At 35.5% G+C, this 20,657-nt stretch overlaps 1 protein-coding gene across 1 annotated transcript in view; it reads right to left on the bottom strand.

Annotated features, from left to right (window-relative positions):
- The window catches only part of kcnb2b (potassium voltage-gated channel subfamily B member 2b), a 90,179-nt gene that overhangs the window by 57,883 nt on the left and 11,639 nt on the right, over positions 1–20,657 (bottom strand). The gene's annotated exons all lie outside the window — the stretch shown is intronic.

Raw genomic sequence — 20,657 nt, 5'->3', positions numbered from 1 at the left:
CTACAGCAGTGTTACTAATGTACTCATATGTCCTTTATCTTCAACAAATTCTTCACACAGCCTTTTCACTACACTATTACCTTAATGTATTTATTTATCAAATTATAAACTGATGAATATGTAACCCAGAGCAAGTACCATATGCAACAACAAAGAAAACATCTAAAGAACAGCCCCTTCAGTCATCCAGACCACCCATCCCCCTAGAGAAAATATTAGGTCCGGCTTAAAACAATCCTGAAAATAACAGTGGACCTTTTAAGGGATGTTTGGATTGTGGATGTTGCTTTGCTAAAAATAGTTTTTGAAGGCCAATACAATTGCTTAAAAACTTAAAAAATGTTCCCATCACTGTTTTCTGGAGAAGGCTGGTGACAACGAGCACAGATGTAAAACAACACCTTTGATTAACACAAAAAGCTAGTCAGTCATTCTGAAACCTGACAAGCCAGCTACCTTGTCAATTGGCCGCATATGAGCTCTTAGAAAGTGGGATATGCAGCTGTGGGGTAGACCAAGAAAAACAAAGGCCTGGTACAGTTCCAGACTTGTAGATAATTAAACAAATGGGTCTCACATTAATTTATTTTACAAACACAGTGTAAGCCCAGATGAAAAAATTGGTAGTACAGGAGCAAGTTTTCATATCTTAACCACTGGTAAATACATATACCCTCATGGATAAACTATGCAAAAATAGGAGCTAGACAATGTAATTCAGGTCAAATCAATAGCAAATAGGCAGAGACAAAAATAAGCAGATTTAGTCTTCAGGCAGTAAGGAAGGTTATCATTTCATTATGAAGGTCCTTGTGCTCAGAATACATTATTTTAATTACAGTGATTAAGTGGCACCTACAGAGTGTCAGAGTACGAGAATGATATTGGCAAAGAACACTTACTTAGAATATGAGGACTTACATTGCCACTAGCTACAATGAGACACAAAAAAACTCTTTGCAATTTTTACATTTCCAAATCCCTTAGTGTAATTTCAAGCCTAGTGTAATCAATTAGGAAATATTACTAGTCTTTTATGTTGCACAATATTGTTCTAAAAACAATTTTACTTAAGGGCACAATAAACCACAGTGCGTAATTAGTCAATAACTGAAGTGGGGGGAAATATGAATCTACCAGAAATGAATGAGGCTATGTAACTAAAATGTAAATGCAATTTTTGTTTTATTATTTAACATTATTACTGTGCAAGAAATGTATTAGAAATGTCAGCAAGAAAACTAAAATAAATTGCTAAAAAAAGCATATAGATGCTGGTATTTGTTGGAAGCTATTGGAAGTAAACATGCTAGGTTACTGGATATTACTTTTTTCACAAAAAATCTCAATATGACACATTGTGTAACATATTACAAACACAATGTTGTCATTTTACATCACTATACTTCACAAATCAAACTATCTAAAAATCTATCAATTACTTTAGTACTGAGATTAGGATTATTAGAAAATAATATTTTATTTAGACTGACATCAAAGGATGGCAGTCAAATGTTATCACACATACTGATTTAACTCTGTTCAATGAAATATATCATTATTTCTATCAGAATATGTTCAGCTGTTGTGATGCAGTCAGTCATTGAAGCTAAATTTAAAACCAAACATAGGTTACATATGACTGTATTGTATATTTATATGCAGCAATGTAATAAACTGGCACAGTTGGCTTTATGGTATTATCAGCTGCAGAAACCAACTGATTCTTCCTGATGTTAACTTCCTGTAGAAGAGCTAGTATAATATTTATATTTATACACATGTAAGGACACAGTATATAATCATACACAAAAGTGTATATGATCTGAATGTTTCAACACCAGGAATAACCACAGGAAGACTACTTCAAATATCTTAAAAAAAAAGATGAAAGCCTTTAAAACAAAGATACAGATGCATTGGCCTCCCAGAATGCCATTTTATGTTATTCTTAGTAGATTGTCTTTGGAAATGGGATACTAATGGCTATAGAGAAGTATGTGCTGTTCTTCCCAAGGTTAGCCGTATTATTCTAGGAATGAAAATGCATTAGACTAACACATCGTAAATCAATGTAGAAGTATCTTCAATAACACTAGAGCCATGTATGCATGTTTCACCTGTTTTGAAGTTCTCTACTAAACAGACAAGTGAGATTAGTGACATCACCACTAATCATCTTTACTGAAAGCTCTGAGGAGTGACACCTACAATTGGTGATAATTAAAAATGTCATATGCCAAGCCACCATTGGCAGAGGTCTGGCAGATATAACATAATACAATAAGGTAAACTGTCTTAGTGATGGAGTCACAGTGGGGCATATACTTTGAACTGTCAGAAATGACAGGTGGAAATCAATTTTGTAGGGACATAAAGTGCTCTTTAATAAAGGGGTTTAGAATTGACTTGAAATATCTATAAAAATGTGTGTGAATGAACCCCAGCTGGGCCCAGGGCCAAACGAACGCACAGCCACAGCCATTTACGATAAGTTATCCGGGAAAAGTGTGTTTTGTATTGTGCTCTGTGAAAAAAAAAACGATCTGCCAAGTTTCGTTTTAATTAACTTTTTGTTCCTAAGGTGTAATGATTTTAAGTTTGTCCAATCAGGAATTCAATGGTCCTTATAATTGTTTCGCTTGCTCATTGCTTGTTTGCTTTTTCTCATACCCAGCTCAAGTCAAACAGGAAACCCTAAACAAAAAGAAAAAACAACTGCAAAACACTATTGTATCAAATATTCATATAGCACTTTTATTTTTACCACAACATTTACAACATTATTATCATAACTGCAGCTATCTTGAGAATGCAGTTACAAATCAGGGCTTTGCTTTTTGAATGTACTTGTATTGTAAAAATATTGTTTATAATATATTCTGAATGCACCGCACACGTATTTCTCCTCATTCTGGCCCACTTCAGCACTGTGCAGTCACAGCGTCTCTTTGCGCCTCTCATCTATTAGTGTAATGATGGAGCCTGGTGTTGTTTCCACTTAACTCAATGACAACCTGGGCCACAGAAATGAACCCACAGGGAGTCTGACCTTCCTCTTCCACATAGCGTCCACTGAGGTGGTATTATAGTAAAGTGGCAGCTGAATGTTTTGTTTTGTTATTCAGAATCCCACTGCCACATGTTATGTCCTCCCAGGGATCAATTTACCATATGAAACACAGCACTTCGGTGTACTCCCGACATTTAAACACCTACATCACGTACTTTTATTCATTTCTGCCTCCCACACATATTGCGTATAGATGTATCAGAACTACACTGACTCCTGAAATCTTAGGAAGAAAGGACTATATGTTTACCCATTGGCTTAAGTAAAACAGTAGTATTAATTTAAAAATTAAGCGTGACAGTGGTAATATCACATATTCCCTTTTCAAGAAGGCAGTAAATACTTTTCTATATAACTGAGACAGTATATTCATGGTAAAATCTGTGACTAACCGATTGCTTAGCTGGGCACTTAGCCATTGGTTATTTAAAACAGGGAGACTGAGAAAGTGTTGTGAAAAATGTATATAAGCAAGCTACCATTGTCAAGTGTTGTCTGAAGCAGTAACTGGCTGTGGTTCAAACGAAAGGATTCATGCTGGGGTCCTCAAGCACAAAAGGAAAGAACGTAAAGCTCGTGGGTAAGTAGGGCTGAGCTGAGTGGCAGACAGAAGAGGGTGGTTCTGGGTCACTGGAATCACTGTTGAGCCCTCTTGAAGAGCCATGGGCTAGTCAATGAAACATCAAGGACTGAAGGTGCCCACTTGAAGACCCCAGAGATGTACCCTACTTAGCTCAAAAGCCATTAAAAACAGCTTGAATGGACTCATATGTGTGTTTGGGGGTATTTTGATAAGAAAGGCAAACCATGTCCTGTTACATTTTCATTCAAGTTAATACATTTTAATTTTCTCTCACTATGATGATCCCCCAATTAGTTAAAATCCCAGGCTATTCTAAATTTTTAAATATAATTTTGAAGCCAAGCAGGGAGACTTTCTCTGCTTTAATGTATAAAAAAACAACAACTTGGAAACAGAACCTCATGACTATATCTGTTGATTGACTTAATCACTCTCAGTGACCTTTTCAATGTGGGGCCATTTCTCTCTCTCAAATGAAGTTTACAATATATCCAATGTTCAATCTGTATACCAATAAACTCTTCTATATATTTTTTCTAAAACCTTCAAATGGCATATATATATTGGCAGGATATATATTTTTAATGAGTATTCTCTTTAGAAGCTGCAAGCAAAATCAGACTAATAATCATAAATAGTAACAATTTTATTTTATGAAAATGCATGATGAAGTAATGAAACAAAATGACAGTTCAGTATTTATTGTGTATCCTCAAAGGCACTAACCTTTTGGGATACAAGCCCAAACATTTGTGATGTCAAACTTGCACTACCATCTGTTCCATACACAGTGGGATTGAAACAGAGTTATATATTTTTGTTACACATACAGTATGAACTGTGACCCTTGGATTCTTCAGTAAAAGTAAAACATAATTTTAGGAAAATGTTTTGAAATGCCAGGTAAAATTTCCTTAGCAAATTGCACTTACTGCACCACAATAGGTTACCATGAATGAACAAAACCACACAAACAAACAAGCAGTTTTACATCCTTGAGTGTGCCTGCAACATCATTTCTCACAGGCCGTGTTCTAATTTAAGCTCTCAATTTACTTAATTGATCTAATTATTTGCATGCATTTTGTGCTTTTTCATGGTCTTTTATGCTTGTCAATCTGAAAAATGCATTAGTTCAAGGTTCGCTACCTATAAAACATTAGCAGTCCTGGAGAGGCATGTTGTCCAGTCAATCAAATCATTAGTCGTCTTAGCTCAAAGCTGACGAGCAACAAAAGCTAGGAGCCAATGTGGCACACTAGGAACTGAGGAACTGATACCCCTGACTAAAATAATCCACTTTTGGTCTTGATTTATGTACTTTCTTGTTAAACATTGATTTGAAAGAAAAAGGGATATGTATGTTGTTTTTTTTTAGTACGATGCTTAATCTTTGACTTGGAACATCCCAAGACAAACAACGTAGACAAATAAAGCCTTAAAGTGCTTTCTGATGAATAATTAACCAGAACTGAAAGTAATAATGCAACCACACATTATACCTTTTCATCTGTGGGCCTGCTCTCTCATCCCACTCACTGTGAGGAAAAGTAAACACGTTTTCAGTGGCAAAAAGGCATTATGTGTCTTATGTGCCCATTTTTTGTACAAGAAGAAACCATCTATGGAATTTCATATTTGCAAAGGTTGCCGTATTACATTGTAATCCTGTCAAATATAATGCTTAATAAATAAGTAAGGAACATTGCACAGCTTTGTAAAACCCCACATTGAAAGCTATAGTATACTTCCATGTGTTTTGATACATCACATAAGCAGAGCAAATACTTTTAGGAGCAAATTACTTGTTTTTGGTGGTATGATTCCTAGTGGCGTGAAAGCTAAAATGTATTGGGGTTTAAGCATAAAGACAGGGGTTACTTCCAGATTGTTGTAATAATGCACTGTGAGGCCTTTTTTCTGATTCATAAAACCCACATCACGATAAATAAGACAATATTGTTTTACATGCATGTTTTTTACCAAGGAAAACTGGTGTGACAGCATTTTGTATGCTAGTTGCCATAATGTTAGTAGTGCTTATCCAATGTTTATATTCTGTGGCAGAACGGTTTATGGAAGTTTAACCAGTATAAGAATTGTGGAAGTCACTGTAGAAGGTAACAAGCTTATACTGGGAGATGAAGAATATGCATCAATAAATAATACATTAATGAGGGGAGGTAACAGTCCTGCTTAATCAAAATTAGAAGGCAGACCTAAGGTTATTGTTATTTTTAAATCGATTCAATTGGATCTCCATATAAAAGCTATTTGTACTGTTGGCAATAGCATGCTAGTGCTTTAACACCAGTAGAGTCTGCACTTAATACAACTCCACCTTAAGGATTTACTGGATTAGGAGGACCTGACACATCTGCCAAATCCTTGCAACTCGGTGATACATGTAAATTAAACATATTATTTTTCCTTCTTTTACCCCAGCTCTTAACCTCACATATCAGTGATAACATTCAGCACACAAATACAGGGCTCAGGGGACCTTTTGCCAGCACGGGTGCTAAATAATTGAACAGGGTTTGACTCTTTAATTCAGCCTTAAATTCATGATAAGGTTTGTCTACTGAGGCGAAACCTACAATTTTTCTCATCTTCAGAACCACCAAATACTCATCAACGTGCAAAGTCACCTGGGAAGGACAGGTTGTGATAAATCACCCTTTTCTCCTGATGTTGTTTTTCCAGAATTGGCAGCACAGCCTGAAACTGTTATAAATGAAAGGAACATAATATAACTAGGTGCACTGTATATTAATTTCACCCAGAAAAGATAAGTCTGTCTTAAAGTAATAATGTTCAAACAGGACTAATGGAGTTGATATTTAATCCATATGTAAGGATTATTTGGATTGATTATCTTTTATTTAAAGATAAAAGATTCATATGAATACAGATTTGTATATGTACATGGCATCACACATCCTTTTTGATTGGCCAACAAATATAGTTCTTAAATATTTTGCACTACTTCATCAAAAAAGGTTTATGTCTTTTCTCACTCTTCTTCATTGCAACCATTATTATACTTAAAAGATTATAAAAATGTAAAAAAATAAGAATCATATTTTAATGATGAGTTGAAATGATTAATTTGAGAAGTGTATACGCAATCATGTTTTCTATAGGTTATGAGGTATTGTAGCTTCCATAAATCTGTATTGTTAAGAAATATCAGGAATTAAATGGAGCTTGTAGCCTTATTCCAATTTTTTTATATTCTGCATGATTAATAAGGCACTCAGAAGTTTGTGTGAACTATTGCCGATGGATGACGAATTGCTGTCAACAGCTGAGATTGTGGTGTTTTGATGCCCTAATCATTGTCTTATGAATCAGTAGCAATGTATGCAAATAAGGAAATGGAAGCTGTTTCAACAGCATCACAGTGACTCTGTGTCTCAATCTAAGAAAAATAGACCACAGCCTTTACTCTCACAGAAAAAGACGAGCCACATCATGCACATTCCCCACGGTCATTCGACAAAATGTGAAACACAGTTATTGGAATTTCACTAAAAGCTCTACCTTTGTTTCAAAATAGCATTGATTGAAGAAAAAAGAAAGAAAAAAGAAAAAGAAGGAACAGTTTTACCAAACCACTAACAAAATAATTTCCCGCCGCACAATTTGATTTATTATGACGGGAGCACCGCTGCTTATTATACATTTTGTGATTTATGTAGTAGTGGGAATGTTATGGCTTTTTAAAAACATACAGAGTAGAGAGTGGTGAAATATGTCCTCTCCAGTCCTCATCCTCAGGGGAGATTCATCATCCCAACCTCCACCTGGGCTGCAGCTGGGCCCCTAGCGTTCAGTGCAAATGGTAGCTGAGTTATTGCACACAGAGCCACAGTGACCAATGGAGAGGAAAGTATGTATCTTTTATGAACGCTGTCAGGTGGATACAGCTTAAAGATGTCTGATTGAAAAACACAATATTCTAGATACATTCAATATAGACAATGTGTCTTGGTGCCTGTTTTAGCATTACAGACTAAAAGCTACATGTTAATTAACAAAAAATAGATAAACACAGAGGTTTTATGATTTTATTTAATATATAAAAATAAAAATAAATATATATATTTTTCCCATTCCCTTTAATAATGTCCTTTTCTATTCAGTGCCACTCTCTGGTAATCCAGTTTATTTGCATGCCATATGCCAGATGATCATGGGTTTATATAACTTGCGAATGCTTCTGTATTATATTGTTTAAATTCCCTGTTCCCTTATGCAAGTCTACCAGTGAACAGTAATGTTTGTATTTAAATGTAGATTTCCATCCTCTGCTAATATAAAGGATTTACAGAGCAGGTGGAATGGTAAAGGCATTTCAGTTACATTTTTACTGCTGTATATATTGCATTGCTTTACTGCTCTTAACCAAGGTGTTATTTTCTTTTTTTCATTGCAATGCACACATACACACATGCACATATTATATATATATGTAAACAAGTATGTATATATCCAGCCATCTGTCTCTTTCTCTTTTTTTCTCTGTTTCTTTCTCTATTTCTTTTATTTTTTTTGTCTTTGATTCCAAGCAGCAAACCATGGTGCCTAGCTTTACAAAGCCCAGCGAGGTCTGATTAAGTGACACATTGTCACTAAAATCCTTTGATGACCTGTCTGCTATTTTTTGCTCTTAAGCCATTTGCAAATGGCTTTGAGCAGTCACAGCAGGTGACGTTCCAGCTGACGCACACAATTCAACTTGGATGGGGCTTGGCAAACTCCCATCCTTACAAATCATAGGAGGTTTGTTGTGGTCTGATATTTATAGTTGAATATCTATTTAAACAATGTAGTTGACACTGGGAAATGCAACACCAGTCCTTTACATAAAAGCAATAAGGTGGGCGTCTTCCATCAGGCATCTCATGTAAACTTTATCAGACCTGTCACTCAGTGATGTCATCAGAATGCTACAGTACATCGGCCAAATAATGTACTCTATTTTCATTCCCAGTGATCCAATTCCAAATGCCATTACACCTGAAAGAAGGTCTTTATAGCATCTGCATTGTTAGGGTACTGCATTTCAAACCTGGCTGCATATCCAATATGTGTTTTACACAATACTCTTCTGGGTCTGCCTAGTTATTTTCCATGCTCCGTGTTCTTAGAAGCATTTTGCTCAATATAAATGGCCCAATCATTTGCTCTTCCTGATAACTATTGCCTTGGGGTTTGGTGATATATGTGTATGAGGTAGAAGCAGCTAATATTGGTCTAAACTGTTGCAATATGCAAGCTAAAATTAAGATATGGAAAATAGATGTGGAATCCACAGCTAAGCAAGAACACAGTCTTGCAGTTCTGTTAAGCAGTGCTGAAACAAATGTCTGAACCAAGTAGGCTGAGTCAAAAGATACCATGTTTCCCCTTTGTAGAGCATAGGTGTGCTTCACTTTAATATCAATTCAATATTGCAATATTTTTTTATGTCAATCAGAAGCCTGATTTATGTATGTATTTTATAGTTTATGCAGAACATTTAAATGGCTATGCATAAAACACAAGAAAATAAAACTGGGTAAACAGTAGGTAGGCTAGATAACCATTCAAGGGAAGACATACATGTACAGTATAAAGATGTTTATAAGCCAAAGGATGAATAAGCCTTTTGTTTCAGTGATAATATTAAAAAACTAAAACACAAGGAAAAAAAGTACTTCCTATTTCAATTACACTTGTTCAAACAAAACTGGATTAAGTTAAAGAGATGATGAAATGATACCTGCCTGCTATATCACTGTATCTTTGACGTATCGCAATGGAAAAGGGCTGGAAATAGACTGCTATATTTATTGTGGATTAAAGGAGGCACACAACTTCTTCACTAATTTACCTAAGACGTCTTAAGCACGGCGTCAGATAAAGCTCTCTGACTTCCACTCCAGCAGTATGTGCCTTGCATTCAGAGTTCAAAGAAGTAGGGAAGAAAGCTGGGGGCCACAATGAAAGCGTTGTGTTCAATAACAAAACAGGATGCATATAATTTGTTGTCTAGTAAGGGAACAATACTGAGCAGAAACAGAGACTAGTGAAAGCTAGAAGAATACTTGGTGTGTTAAATCACAGCTGGCTGTATTCAACATTTTTTTACTTTAATTAATACTTTAACATTAATTTCACTCAAAATAAACTCCACCTATTCTAATCATATATATTTTTTAAAATCATGTGACGCTACATTTATTGAACTATCCCTACTAATAAATATTTTGAACACCAAGTAAAATTTGGTATGTGATGGACACAGCCTGTTCTGTTCAGTCAGCCGAAACCATGGGCTCAACAGAAGATACCTCCGGTCCTCCTGCCATTGCCAGCTTATGTCTAGGCTGAGTCAAGCAGGTCCAGGGATCAAAAACGTGACCTTCCAAATCCAAAGGTGCTTATGTTTCCCCAGCACAGATCGGTAGACTTTTAACTTCAGTGCATGGAACACTATGGAAGACTACAAATAAAAAAGGTTCTATGAATGTACCCACTACTAGACATATTTAAAAAACATCAACAGCACATTAAGTTCACATGCTTCTAGTTTATATACGAAACAAATATGGAATTGAAAGACGTCACTTGAGGGTTTTATCCGCCCTTTAACAAACAAATGGGTAGAGAAACGAAGCTTGGAAGATAATGCTTTTGGAATGTGGCCCTGTGAGTTGTAATAAAATCAAAATTAAATTATATACAAAAGAACTTACTGCACATAGTAAAGTGCATATTTACCTGACTATGAAATTATGAATCCGCTATCGCGTATTGCAGTAGTATTGCCTGGGACATCCATGGAGCAGTGTAGATGAGTGAACCCATCTGTCATTTGAATTAGCATTTGATGGCAATTAGACTTGACAAGCATCTCTGTTTATTTTATTTTTTTCTCTGTGAAATTTGTTTGGGGCCACATCTGTCTCACTTTGTGGCCACTTTCCATTTTTAATACATTTCTGAAACATTCCAATGAGTTGCAAGTTATTTTGCTCAAATAGCACGAAAATCACTGTATAAAACACATAGCAGTGCCATATACATTCACTGTGAATGACAAGGTTTTATTGTCTCTGTATATACAGTAGCTCTCTCTGTCTCACTCTTTGTAAAACCTCTTGGGAAACAGTGGAGAAGCTCTTAAATGTAGCAAGTAACTGTAATGCTTTTGCTCTTTCTGAACAGTTCACTGACTAAAATGGTACTAGCCATCCATTAGGCTTTATACGAAAACAACAAGGGGAAGTAGAACATAAAAACATCTTATACTGCGCTTTCCCATCCCCAGTGGGCACCCCAAATTCAGCTTCTATGCTTATTTGATTTGTGCTACTGCTGAAAAAGCAAGCCAATTGTTCTGGATTAGGTGACAAGCTCTTGCTATCTACAATGTCACTCAGTCATTCTGCTCATGTAAGTCCCTGCCCTGTAATGCTATATCTTGTCCAACAAATGCAACAGCAACTAATCAGATAGATAGACTAGTTCAGGGTTAATCTGATGCAGGGGAAACCTAATTGATTACATGTGACTACACAGTATGTAGCTGACATCACAGACCAGACAGAGCCGTGCCTTGGTTACAGTCTATTTGAGGCCCCAGACTTGGTAAAGCCATCAAAGGAGATTAGGTCCCACTCAGTGGGCGCTTGTATCCTGTGCTCAGCTTGGCAGGAGGCATCAGAGATTGTTGCGCAAACTCACGTTTTTTAATGACCATAAGCCTGGAATGTGACTTTCTGATGCTTACCCTGCCACAAGAGTAGTCTTATTCCATAAAAAACAAGACTTCGTTTGAACTGATAAATTCATTAAAACAATTATCATCCCAGGTTTGTTTGTTTTGTTTTGTCTTTTAATTAATTCAAACTTGGAGTCTGTCACACAATATCAATAGGAGAAAAGAGCAAAATTGCTGACACAGCATCTCAATTGAATACTAGAGCCCAGACTGAATCCAATTAAAAGCATTTTCAATTGCAATACTTAACAGTTACTTTTTGATTGACTCCTTCTGTTAGGGCTCTTCCTTATACCTAATAAAGATTTAACTAACTGAGATTTAAATTGGTGATTGGCAGGTGGGGGAAAGGTTTGATTTGGTCTTGGCCAAAAGGTGTATATGTTATACCTAAGGAAAGATCATGTGTGATTCTGATGCTAATAAATCCAAAACAACAAAATGCCTATTGGGATTATTAAATGAAAACAATTTAAGCTTCATTAGACATTTTACCACTTCATAAAATATTGTGTGACATTTTACGTAACATGAATATCGCAGCAGTGGTGTAACACGCAATAAAATGTTCAGATATTGAAAGATCTTTATAAAACATTTCAATTCAATATTCACTCTATTATCCCCATTTTAGCAAGGAAGGATTACATAAATACCATCAAAATATATTATATAATAGGAATATGTATTATCTGTTCTTATTGCAAAGTAGGCATAGGCAGGATATGTATAGGTCAGGGGCTGGAGGACTTTTTTAACAAGTCTGTTAAAATACACACACTACCATGTCAGCATTTTATTTTAGAGTTAATTTCACTTTTGCAAGGGTTCTACTAGATGAGAGCCTTTCTTTTGTGCCAAGTTATTTTTCCACAAAAAGCTGTACCTTTACAACTGCAAGTATCCAGCAATACAGCGTTTTCCATTGGGAATGAAGGACAGAGGACCACACTCAGAGGTCACCTCTAGATCTGCGTCACTCCAGAAAATCCACATTGTCTAGGCTTGATTTGATGCAGATTAAAAGCTAATACTGATTACTTTATTAAACATGCCCACAGAAGAAACAGTACAAATATACATATTGAGAACACTAGCAGTACACAGAGAGAATATGAAACCACAATGTTCCCTACTTCTAATGTTTCACTCTAATTCACCTGAATTTCCATAATAATACGCATCTCAGAATGAATTGAATTACCTTTTGAAATTAAAAGTGTGACTGTAGTACTTTTAAAGAACTAAAATGAATTGTTTGTTGTGTGTTACCATGAGCACATTCATTCTTATGTACAAAACAAATCCAAATACATGTGGGTATGAAATCGGATAGGATTCTCCTTAAATTGTAGATTTACAAATTGAGTGGCATTATTTATAGTAAGATGCACAGACGTGTGAGAGATGTGCAGTTATGTTAATATTACTGTACAGCATTGATAACCTCAAGCCAAACTCATATAATTATCCTCTAAGGAGCAATTATGACAACAAAAAGGTTAATGCAGGTATTTTCATTTGAAGGAATAAGCACTTAGCAGAGTTTAGCATGTTATTCAAAGTTAAATGGGGTTGCAATTCAAAATGAAGTCTAAGGCCAGATACCTAAATAGACACTAGTAATTACATTGCTGCTTATGACAAATGAATTGCAGATAATGTTTATATACACTTCCAAAAAGTAATGGTTTTCTTCGATCAGCAGAACTGTATTAGTACAAGAGTAAACGCAATCTTAAGGCAACCCCATGATTAGATGTACTTTGTGGTATCACATATGGCAAATTAACTGAAACATTAAGGGAAAAATCCTATAAATGTTAATTAGCTGTGCTTGAGCTGTTTCAGCACCTTCAGGGAAAACCATCAGAAGAAAAAAGTATCTTCAAAACTAGCTACACACAGTGCACACCAAGACGTGAAAGGGAAAGCTCCTGTGACTCTGTTTAATCATGCGGAGGAAGCATAATTATGTTTACCTAAATGGCCTGCATATTGAATAATGACACTGGAGTTCAAAGAGTATGTGTGTCTAAGGAGAAACATAAGGTCAGGGAGGCGAGCAACATTAGGAAAATCATTCACCACACTCGTTTCCTCATAGATGTTAAATTAAAAACATCAAATAACTGTGATGGGCGATTATGTAAAATGATTGGTAGAGGGGATTTCTTAAAATCACATGGTGTGTTTACAGTACGTCAAGGATAATCTTTTGATTTCCTTGCATTCATCTGCGGCTTGCTTACAGGCTTTGGGAAATTATTACACAGGCTTCCCAGAAACAGTATGCCACCCTCTAGATAATACTGTCAGATTTAAAGCATTCTAAGCTTTCTTTGTTTCCTTACAATGAGCAACCTTTATCATCCCATTCAAATTTAAATTCTTGCTAAAAATATCTTCAGTGCAATGCCACTTGATAACAGGGATTAATAAATGGTATTTTGAACTACAATCAATCCAAAATCACACAAAGGAAATTATAAGAAAAGCTGAGTCTACATCCCAAACCTCTGATCCAAGAATAAATATTCCTGCATATTTAGGAAAATTGAAATGCCAGTAAGATAGTATGATTTAAACATGAAAAACATTTTTCCCCACTACATTTGGAGCTAAACTCAAAAATGACAATTGAAAATGTATTTTAAAAACTAATGCAGACAATTGACAATGACAATTGCTGTACAAATATTGGAAAATTGAGGGAAATAACAGAGATTGTGTGACATCATAGTTAACTCATTAGAAGTTGAACTAAACACTGGAACGCTGCTCAGCATCTGCATTCATCTTGGTTTTTGCACTTCAGGAACTCTTCTTTCATATTTGGCATGTGTATGCAGTGTTTATGACAATGCACAAAATGTTTAATTGTTTTTCTTATTTTTTGGAATTCAAAATCTCTTCCAATCCAGGACAACTTTTGCTCTATGCGCTTAACAAAGCAGCAATATTCTCTTTCTGGACAGCCTTGTGACACTGTAATGTTAATATGGAAGATATATGGTCTGATTTATATTTGTATTTCCAGGTGTTCCAGGCGCTTCTCGATACATTTGGTGTCCAGAAGTTGAACTCTCTGATCTCTTATTATTAACGAGAATCATCTTCCTGTACTGCTCACTCCAGTTGTCCCTACATACTAATTAACTTTACAACCTTCCTTTATTCTAGTAGTTTTATCTTTTGCTATTAAATCTGTCCAAACTTCCCTATCCTAATTGCCCATTGTTCTGTCTTCTTCTGTAAAGGAAGTCTTTCTTCTTCATTTATTTTCTCATTTCCCTGATGAAAAAGTTTACAAACTCTTGAACAAACATATTTTTCAAGGATGTCACAGTAGCTGACACAAGAATTGAGTGATTCACACTGAAAGGAAAAAGCTCAGACATGTTTCACCATCACTACTGTCAAATTCTCCTATTGCAGGATCTCTTGCTGAAAATAGCTTGACTTCCTGATCGTCAGTCTTTTTGGTACATTTGTTATAGTTCACTCAGTGCTTGGTCTCTTAGCAAACTGCTCCACTATATATATATATATATATATATATATATATATATATATATATATATATATATATATATATATAAAATCTTCACATAATTATATCTTCACATATTTAATGTATAACTATGCTTCTGCAATGTTTATTTGAACAAAAAAGGATAACTTACACCTTTGGGCTTGCTTATGATTTTTGTGAAAGATGTTACATTCAACCTTAAAGACACCTTCTTTGTGAAACTAGAGCTGGCTGCAAAATGCTTCTAACAACACAAGGCTTGTGACAAATGGTGATGTTTACCAGCAAAAGCACAAAAGATCTAGTAATTTAGCCCAAAAAGAGATAATAATATCTTGTGTCATTTCCTGAGGTGCAACAGAGGCGATAAACAGCTGCTGAGAAGTGCCCCCCCTGTCAGTACCATCTTTGGAAGGAGCTCTTATAGAGGCAAGGCTTTGTCACAACAGCTGAGAATAGGCCTGACTTCAACCATGCTGATAAGTGTCGTTATTTTTCTGTTTTAAATTTCCCATGGGTCAATTTACTCCACTTCTATTAATTAATTTCCTCTTTAATACCAAATGCTCCCCTTTCTACTATTTTGTACAAGTGCTGAATTAGGAAACAAACGTAATGATTCTGTTATACAGTCCTAGGTTTAAGGAGTGTCTTATACATTTTAATCTTTGTGTGTACATTGTTTTCATTTGCCTGTTGCCTATGTATTAATTCGTAGAGCAAGGAATAAATTGACACACAATTCAAAGAATGTACTCAAGCCAACAAATGCAAATGTTTTTATGCTGCTTGCACTATGCATTACTTATCTGCCTAACTGGGATCCTTGTTGAATAGTTTGGCATCATTGTTTATTATTTTCCCTTCTGAATCACTTAACAGGCCAAGAAGTAATAATTATATACAAAGCCATATTTATAAGGTATAGCTAATAAGTTGGATTAATAAATGATCAGACATTGATTAACTTTTCACGACAAAACCGTGGCAATAAATATCACAACTCACACAAGCATTTCCTATTGCTTTTCTTAATGCATCCAATAAATTTAGACAGACATTGCAAACCGAGCAATTAATTGTTCTTCAGACTTATACACTCACTTTTTAGTTCCACAGTTATTGTGAAAAACAATCAAAAAAGCAAATATGTGTTTATTAGTTATCAGATTTTTCATTTGTACTTGACTGTGCTTTGTTTTGTCTTATCTTCATGGGACATATACAGATCCATCAAGCATATCAACCCAGTGATGAAAAGTAAATACAAATTTCCTATTTCCATTGTGATCTTAAATATTCGCAATGTTGATTAAATGCAAAGGTAATTTCATGAAAGCAGAGTATCCTTCATAGCATTTTGTCATATCAGCATTATTATTTACATTTTAATAGTTCCTTGTAACTGAACCACAGCTCACACGGAAGAGTAGTAAACCTCCTATTTGTGAAACTTTTTCAGATGCCATAGTTTTCTTTTCTTTTTTTCTTTTTTACTGTGACTGGTGATATCAGAACAGAAACAGAAATTTCTTAGACCTCTTTTTACACTATCATATTTTCAAAGTTTGACTCCCTGCTACCGCAGTGCAAACCTTTTTACTTTTCAAACGCTATATGATTATAATGAGTCTGGCAAATTGCATCCAGCTGGAACTTGGTGTGCTGGTTGTTAATGATAAACTGTATTCATGTTTCACCTGAATTAAAAAGCAATTTGACAACGTCTGGCCAGTGGACAAAGTAGAAATTTTTTGTTTTGTAGGCAGCTGGAGGCTATCACTTGACAGGTGTGACACATCAGGTACCAGATTTAGAGCAATACAGATGTTCCTTCTGTAAATGTGAATATATATATATATATATATCTGCTTTTTAATTAATACTGTTGTTTAGATACATTCATTTCAACACAATACACAGCAGAGTAAAGGTCAAACAAAGCTAAAATACTTTATCCTATCTATTCAGAGGAAATAATACAAATTATAAGACTGAAACGAAGCAGCTAGGACATGGGAAGTTTAGTGTCTGCCATACAAATATAACATGGCTCCTCTTCTTGCCAATGTGAATCAATTTAATAAACTGTTGGACATATGTCTGGTGTCAGGTTTAAATTCATATCTAAAATAGGATAAGGAGCTGGTGATTTTACCCTCAGATTCTGTATCAAACTGTACAAATAGGGAAAAGAAACGAAAAATGAAGCCGGGCAGGAAGAAGTCATTTGTAGCCTTTCATTATGGCTATCTCAGAGCAAACAAGCATAAAGCTCCAAATTGCTTTCTTGTGTGTATCGGTACCTCCAAGTGTGAGAAGTGTGAGTGAAGCTGGTTAGTGAGGCAGCTAATGGGAAGATGCCATTCTGCCATGTGAAAATAGACCTATTAAGGGAACCCAGGCTTTACCTCTCACTCTGACAGTCGCTGTCCTTCCATTAGCAGTGAAATTGCACCATCTTCTATGGAGCACACAGGCAATCAGTCTTAAAATCAGTTATTGCAGACATTCTCTGTTCTTATATATTGTCTCGCTTTGTTTTTCTAAATCCCCAGGTCCACCTCATTATCATCCCACTGAAAAATGAATCATGAGTAAGGACATCAGAAACAGCTGGTCAGTTTTCATGTCAAATCTGAAGTTTCCTAATAAGCTATTAGTGCCTCCACAACTAATAATGACTGCCAGTCCCGTTTTTTTCAAGATCAAAACTGAGAAAAAGAAAAGGAGTCCCTCAATATTAGGCAGAACTGTCTATTAAAAATGATAAAGAGAAACAGGAAAACATAGATAATGTAGAAAACAAATGTGTCACTACCTGTCAATATTTTTATTCTAGAAAAGTTTATAAATTACTATCAACTATTAGACGTCAAACCAGGAAACAGAACTCATTATCCAGTTGAAGAGGTGTCCTGTCTTCACTTCTCAAGACTGGGACTATGGATAACTACCAGTCTGCTCTAGTTACAATGTATGGTTTCTTTTCATACACAATAAAAAATAATAAATAAATAAAAAGATGCAGATTAATGTCAATCAAACATTGACAGCACATGCAATAACAAAAAAAATGGAATAACTACCTTGAAGAATGTAATAATTATGGTTTTAAATCACTTAAGATACATTTGCTTTGAATTTTCTTTATTTTGGTTGGTTTCTTTTGCTTTCCTTTATTGCTTGTTCAGTATAAGGTTTTTGTTAAAAGGGTGTTTTAAATAGTTGATACCTAATTGTTTTATAAGGCCTTTCCCATCTATAGGAACATCTGTTTTAACTCTCCATAACAGCTACCATACTACTGACAATAACCACAATATTTTTGTTGTGAAATCTATACATAACAATATCTAACTATTATGATGATGACGGTGATAATTATTATCTCATCTAAATGTAAAAACAAAAGCTGAATACATAAACACTTCCTTATTCTTTTTGTCACTGTGCTCTGTAAGAAAAAACATAAATAATATTGGAATTTTGCGCATTACAGGAAAACCTACCCCCAGCTAAAGAGAAAGAAAAATCCATTGCAGCTTGGAGAATCGTAAAAGCATTGCCTAATGACATATTTACTCTATTACTATCCCCTCTTAATTGCTACAGGTTATGTGGTTTACTAAGCATTAGCAATGCATTTGCAATCCATGTCATAAGGCTGCTGCCATAAGAAACACTTCAGCATTTACCCTTTCTAGAAGCCTTCATCTACACATTAGACATTGTTGTTTACGAACTGATTCCAGTAATTATATTTTAGTTTTACAGGAAAGGACTGTACTCATAGTGACGATAATATGCAATGTATATGCCAAATTCTAATTCAGTTTTAAACTTGTTTTCCAATCTTAGCTGTAATTCTACCAACTATTATGTACAGAATATTATTCAAGTGTAATTTCAATAAACTTACATCAAACATGACACTGGTAAATTACATCTTTCAATGTAACAAACTTAATTCATGACAACATTTTAACTAGAACCGCAACAACAATTAGAAGATGATAAAGTAGAAAGAGAAGAAATAATCCAACTATCAAAAACACAGTACTTGTTTCTGAAGAACCTCATAAAGTAATTTATATGCTAATCAAAAGTGTAGCAATGCTGATTTGCTTTTTGTGAATGCATATATTAACAAACAAACTAAATATGACAACATGGCACTGTAACAGATAAGGATTAGCTACTGCATTAAAAAGCCTAAACTTGAAATGAAAGGAAGTGAGAGCAACAGATCACATATTAAACATTACACCCTAGATACAGTAGTATATCACAGCAGTAACATTTTAAGTCCCAGAGTATCACTGCTATTTTATATTACTCCACAATTACCATTATTTAAGAAGAATGATAACTTTTGATTAGCATGTAAGTTGTGATACATTTTTACAGTCTCACACAATGTAAGTAACTGTAAATCTTTACATAATGTATTCCATAACAGATAAGGAACATTGTATAATTATGTCTTTCCGTCATCTTCCTGGTAAGGCAGTAACTGTCCCTCTGGTCTCAAGCCTCACACTAAAGTCAAGACCGCTTGTTAACAGACTTGCCCAGGTAAGATGACCTTCCGTGCCCTTTGAGTAGTCTGACAATTCTCTGACATTCCCCCTTGCTGAAGGGAACTGACATTTTTCACAGATATTTAATTCACAAATAGTACATCAATAACCATACATTTTTTCAACATTTACCAACAAAATGAACACGTGCCTGCAAACTCTCTGCTGTTGGTCAGCACTTTCTCTATTGTGGGGTTATGTGATATAAACTGGGAGAATATATACACTCACCTAAAGGATTATTAGGAACACCATACTAATACTGTGTTTGACCCCCTTTCGCCTTCAAAACTGCCTTAATTCTACGTGGCATTGATTCAACAAAGTGCTGAAAGCATTCTTTAGAAATGTTGGCCCATATTGATAGGATAGCATCTTGCAGTTGATGGAGATTTGTGGGATGCACATCCAGGGCACGAAGCTCCCGTTCCACCACATCCCAAAGATGCTCTATTGGGTTGAGATCTGGTGACTGTGGGGGCCAGTTTAGTACAGTGAACTCATTGTCATGTTCAAGAAACCAATTTGAAATGATTCGACCTTTGTGACATGGTGCATTATCCTGCTGGAAGTAGCCATCAGAGGATGGGTACATGGTGGTCATAAAGGGATGGACATGGTCAGAAACAATGCTCAGGTAGGCCGTGGCATTTAAACCATGCCCAATTGGCACTAAGGGGCCTAAAGTGTGCCAAGAAAACATCCCCCACACCATTACACCACCACCAGCAGCCTGCACAGAGGTAACAAGGCATGATGGATCCATGTTCTCATTCTGTTTACGCCAAATTCTGACTCTACCATCTGAATGTCTCAACAGAAATCGAGACTCATCAGACCAGGCAACATTTTTCCAGTCTTCAACTGTCCAATTTTGGTGAGCTTGTGCAAATTGTAGCCTCTTTTTCATATTTGTAGTGGAGATGAGTGGTACCCGGTGGGGTCTTCTGCTGTTGTAGCCCATCCGCCTCAAGGTTGTACGTGTTGTGGCTTCACAAATGCTTTGCTGCATACCTCGGCTGTAACGAATGGTTATTTCAGTCAAAGTTGCTCTTCTATCAGCTTGAATCAGTTGGCCCATTCTCCTCTGACCTCTAGCATCAACAAGG

Source organism: Amia ocellicauda, chromosome 2, assembly GCF_036373705.1.
Source record: "Amia ocellicauda isolate fAmiCal2 chromosome 2, fAmiCal2.hap1, whole genome shotgun sequence".
NCBI lineage: Eukaryota > Metazoa > Chordata > Actinopteri > Amiiformes > Amiidae > Amia > Amia ocellicauda.
The sequence above is the reverse complement of the archived record's forward strand: the minus strand, read 5'-3'. Positions and strand labels throughout refer to the sequence as shown.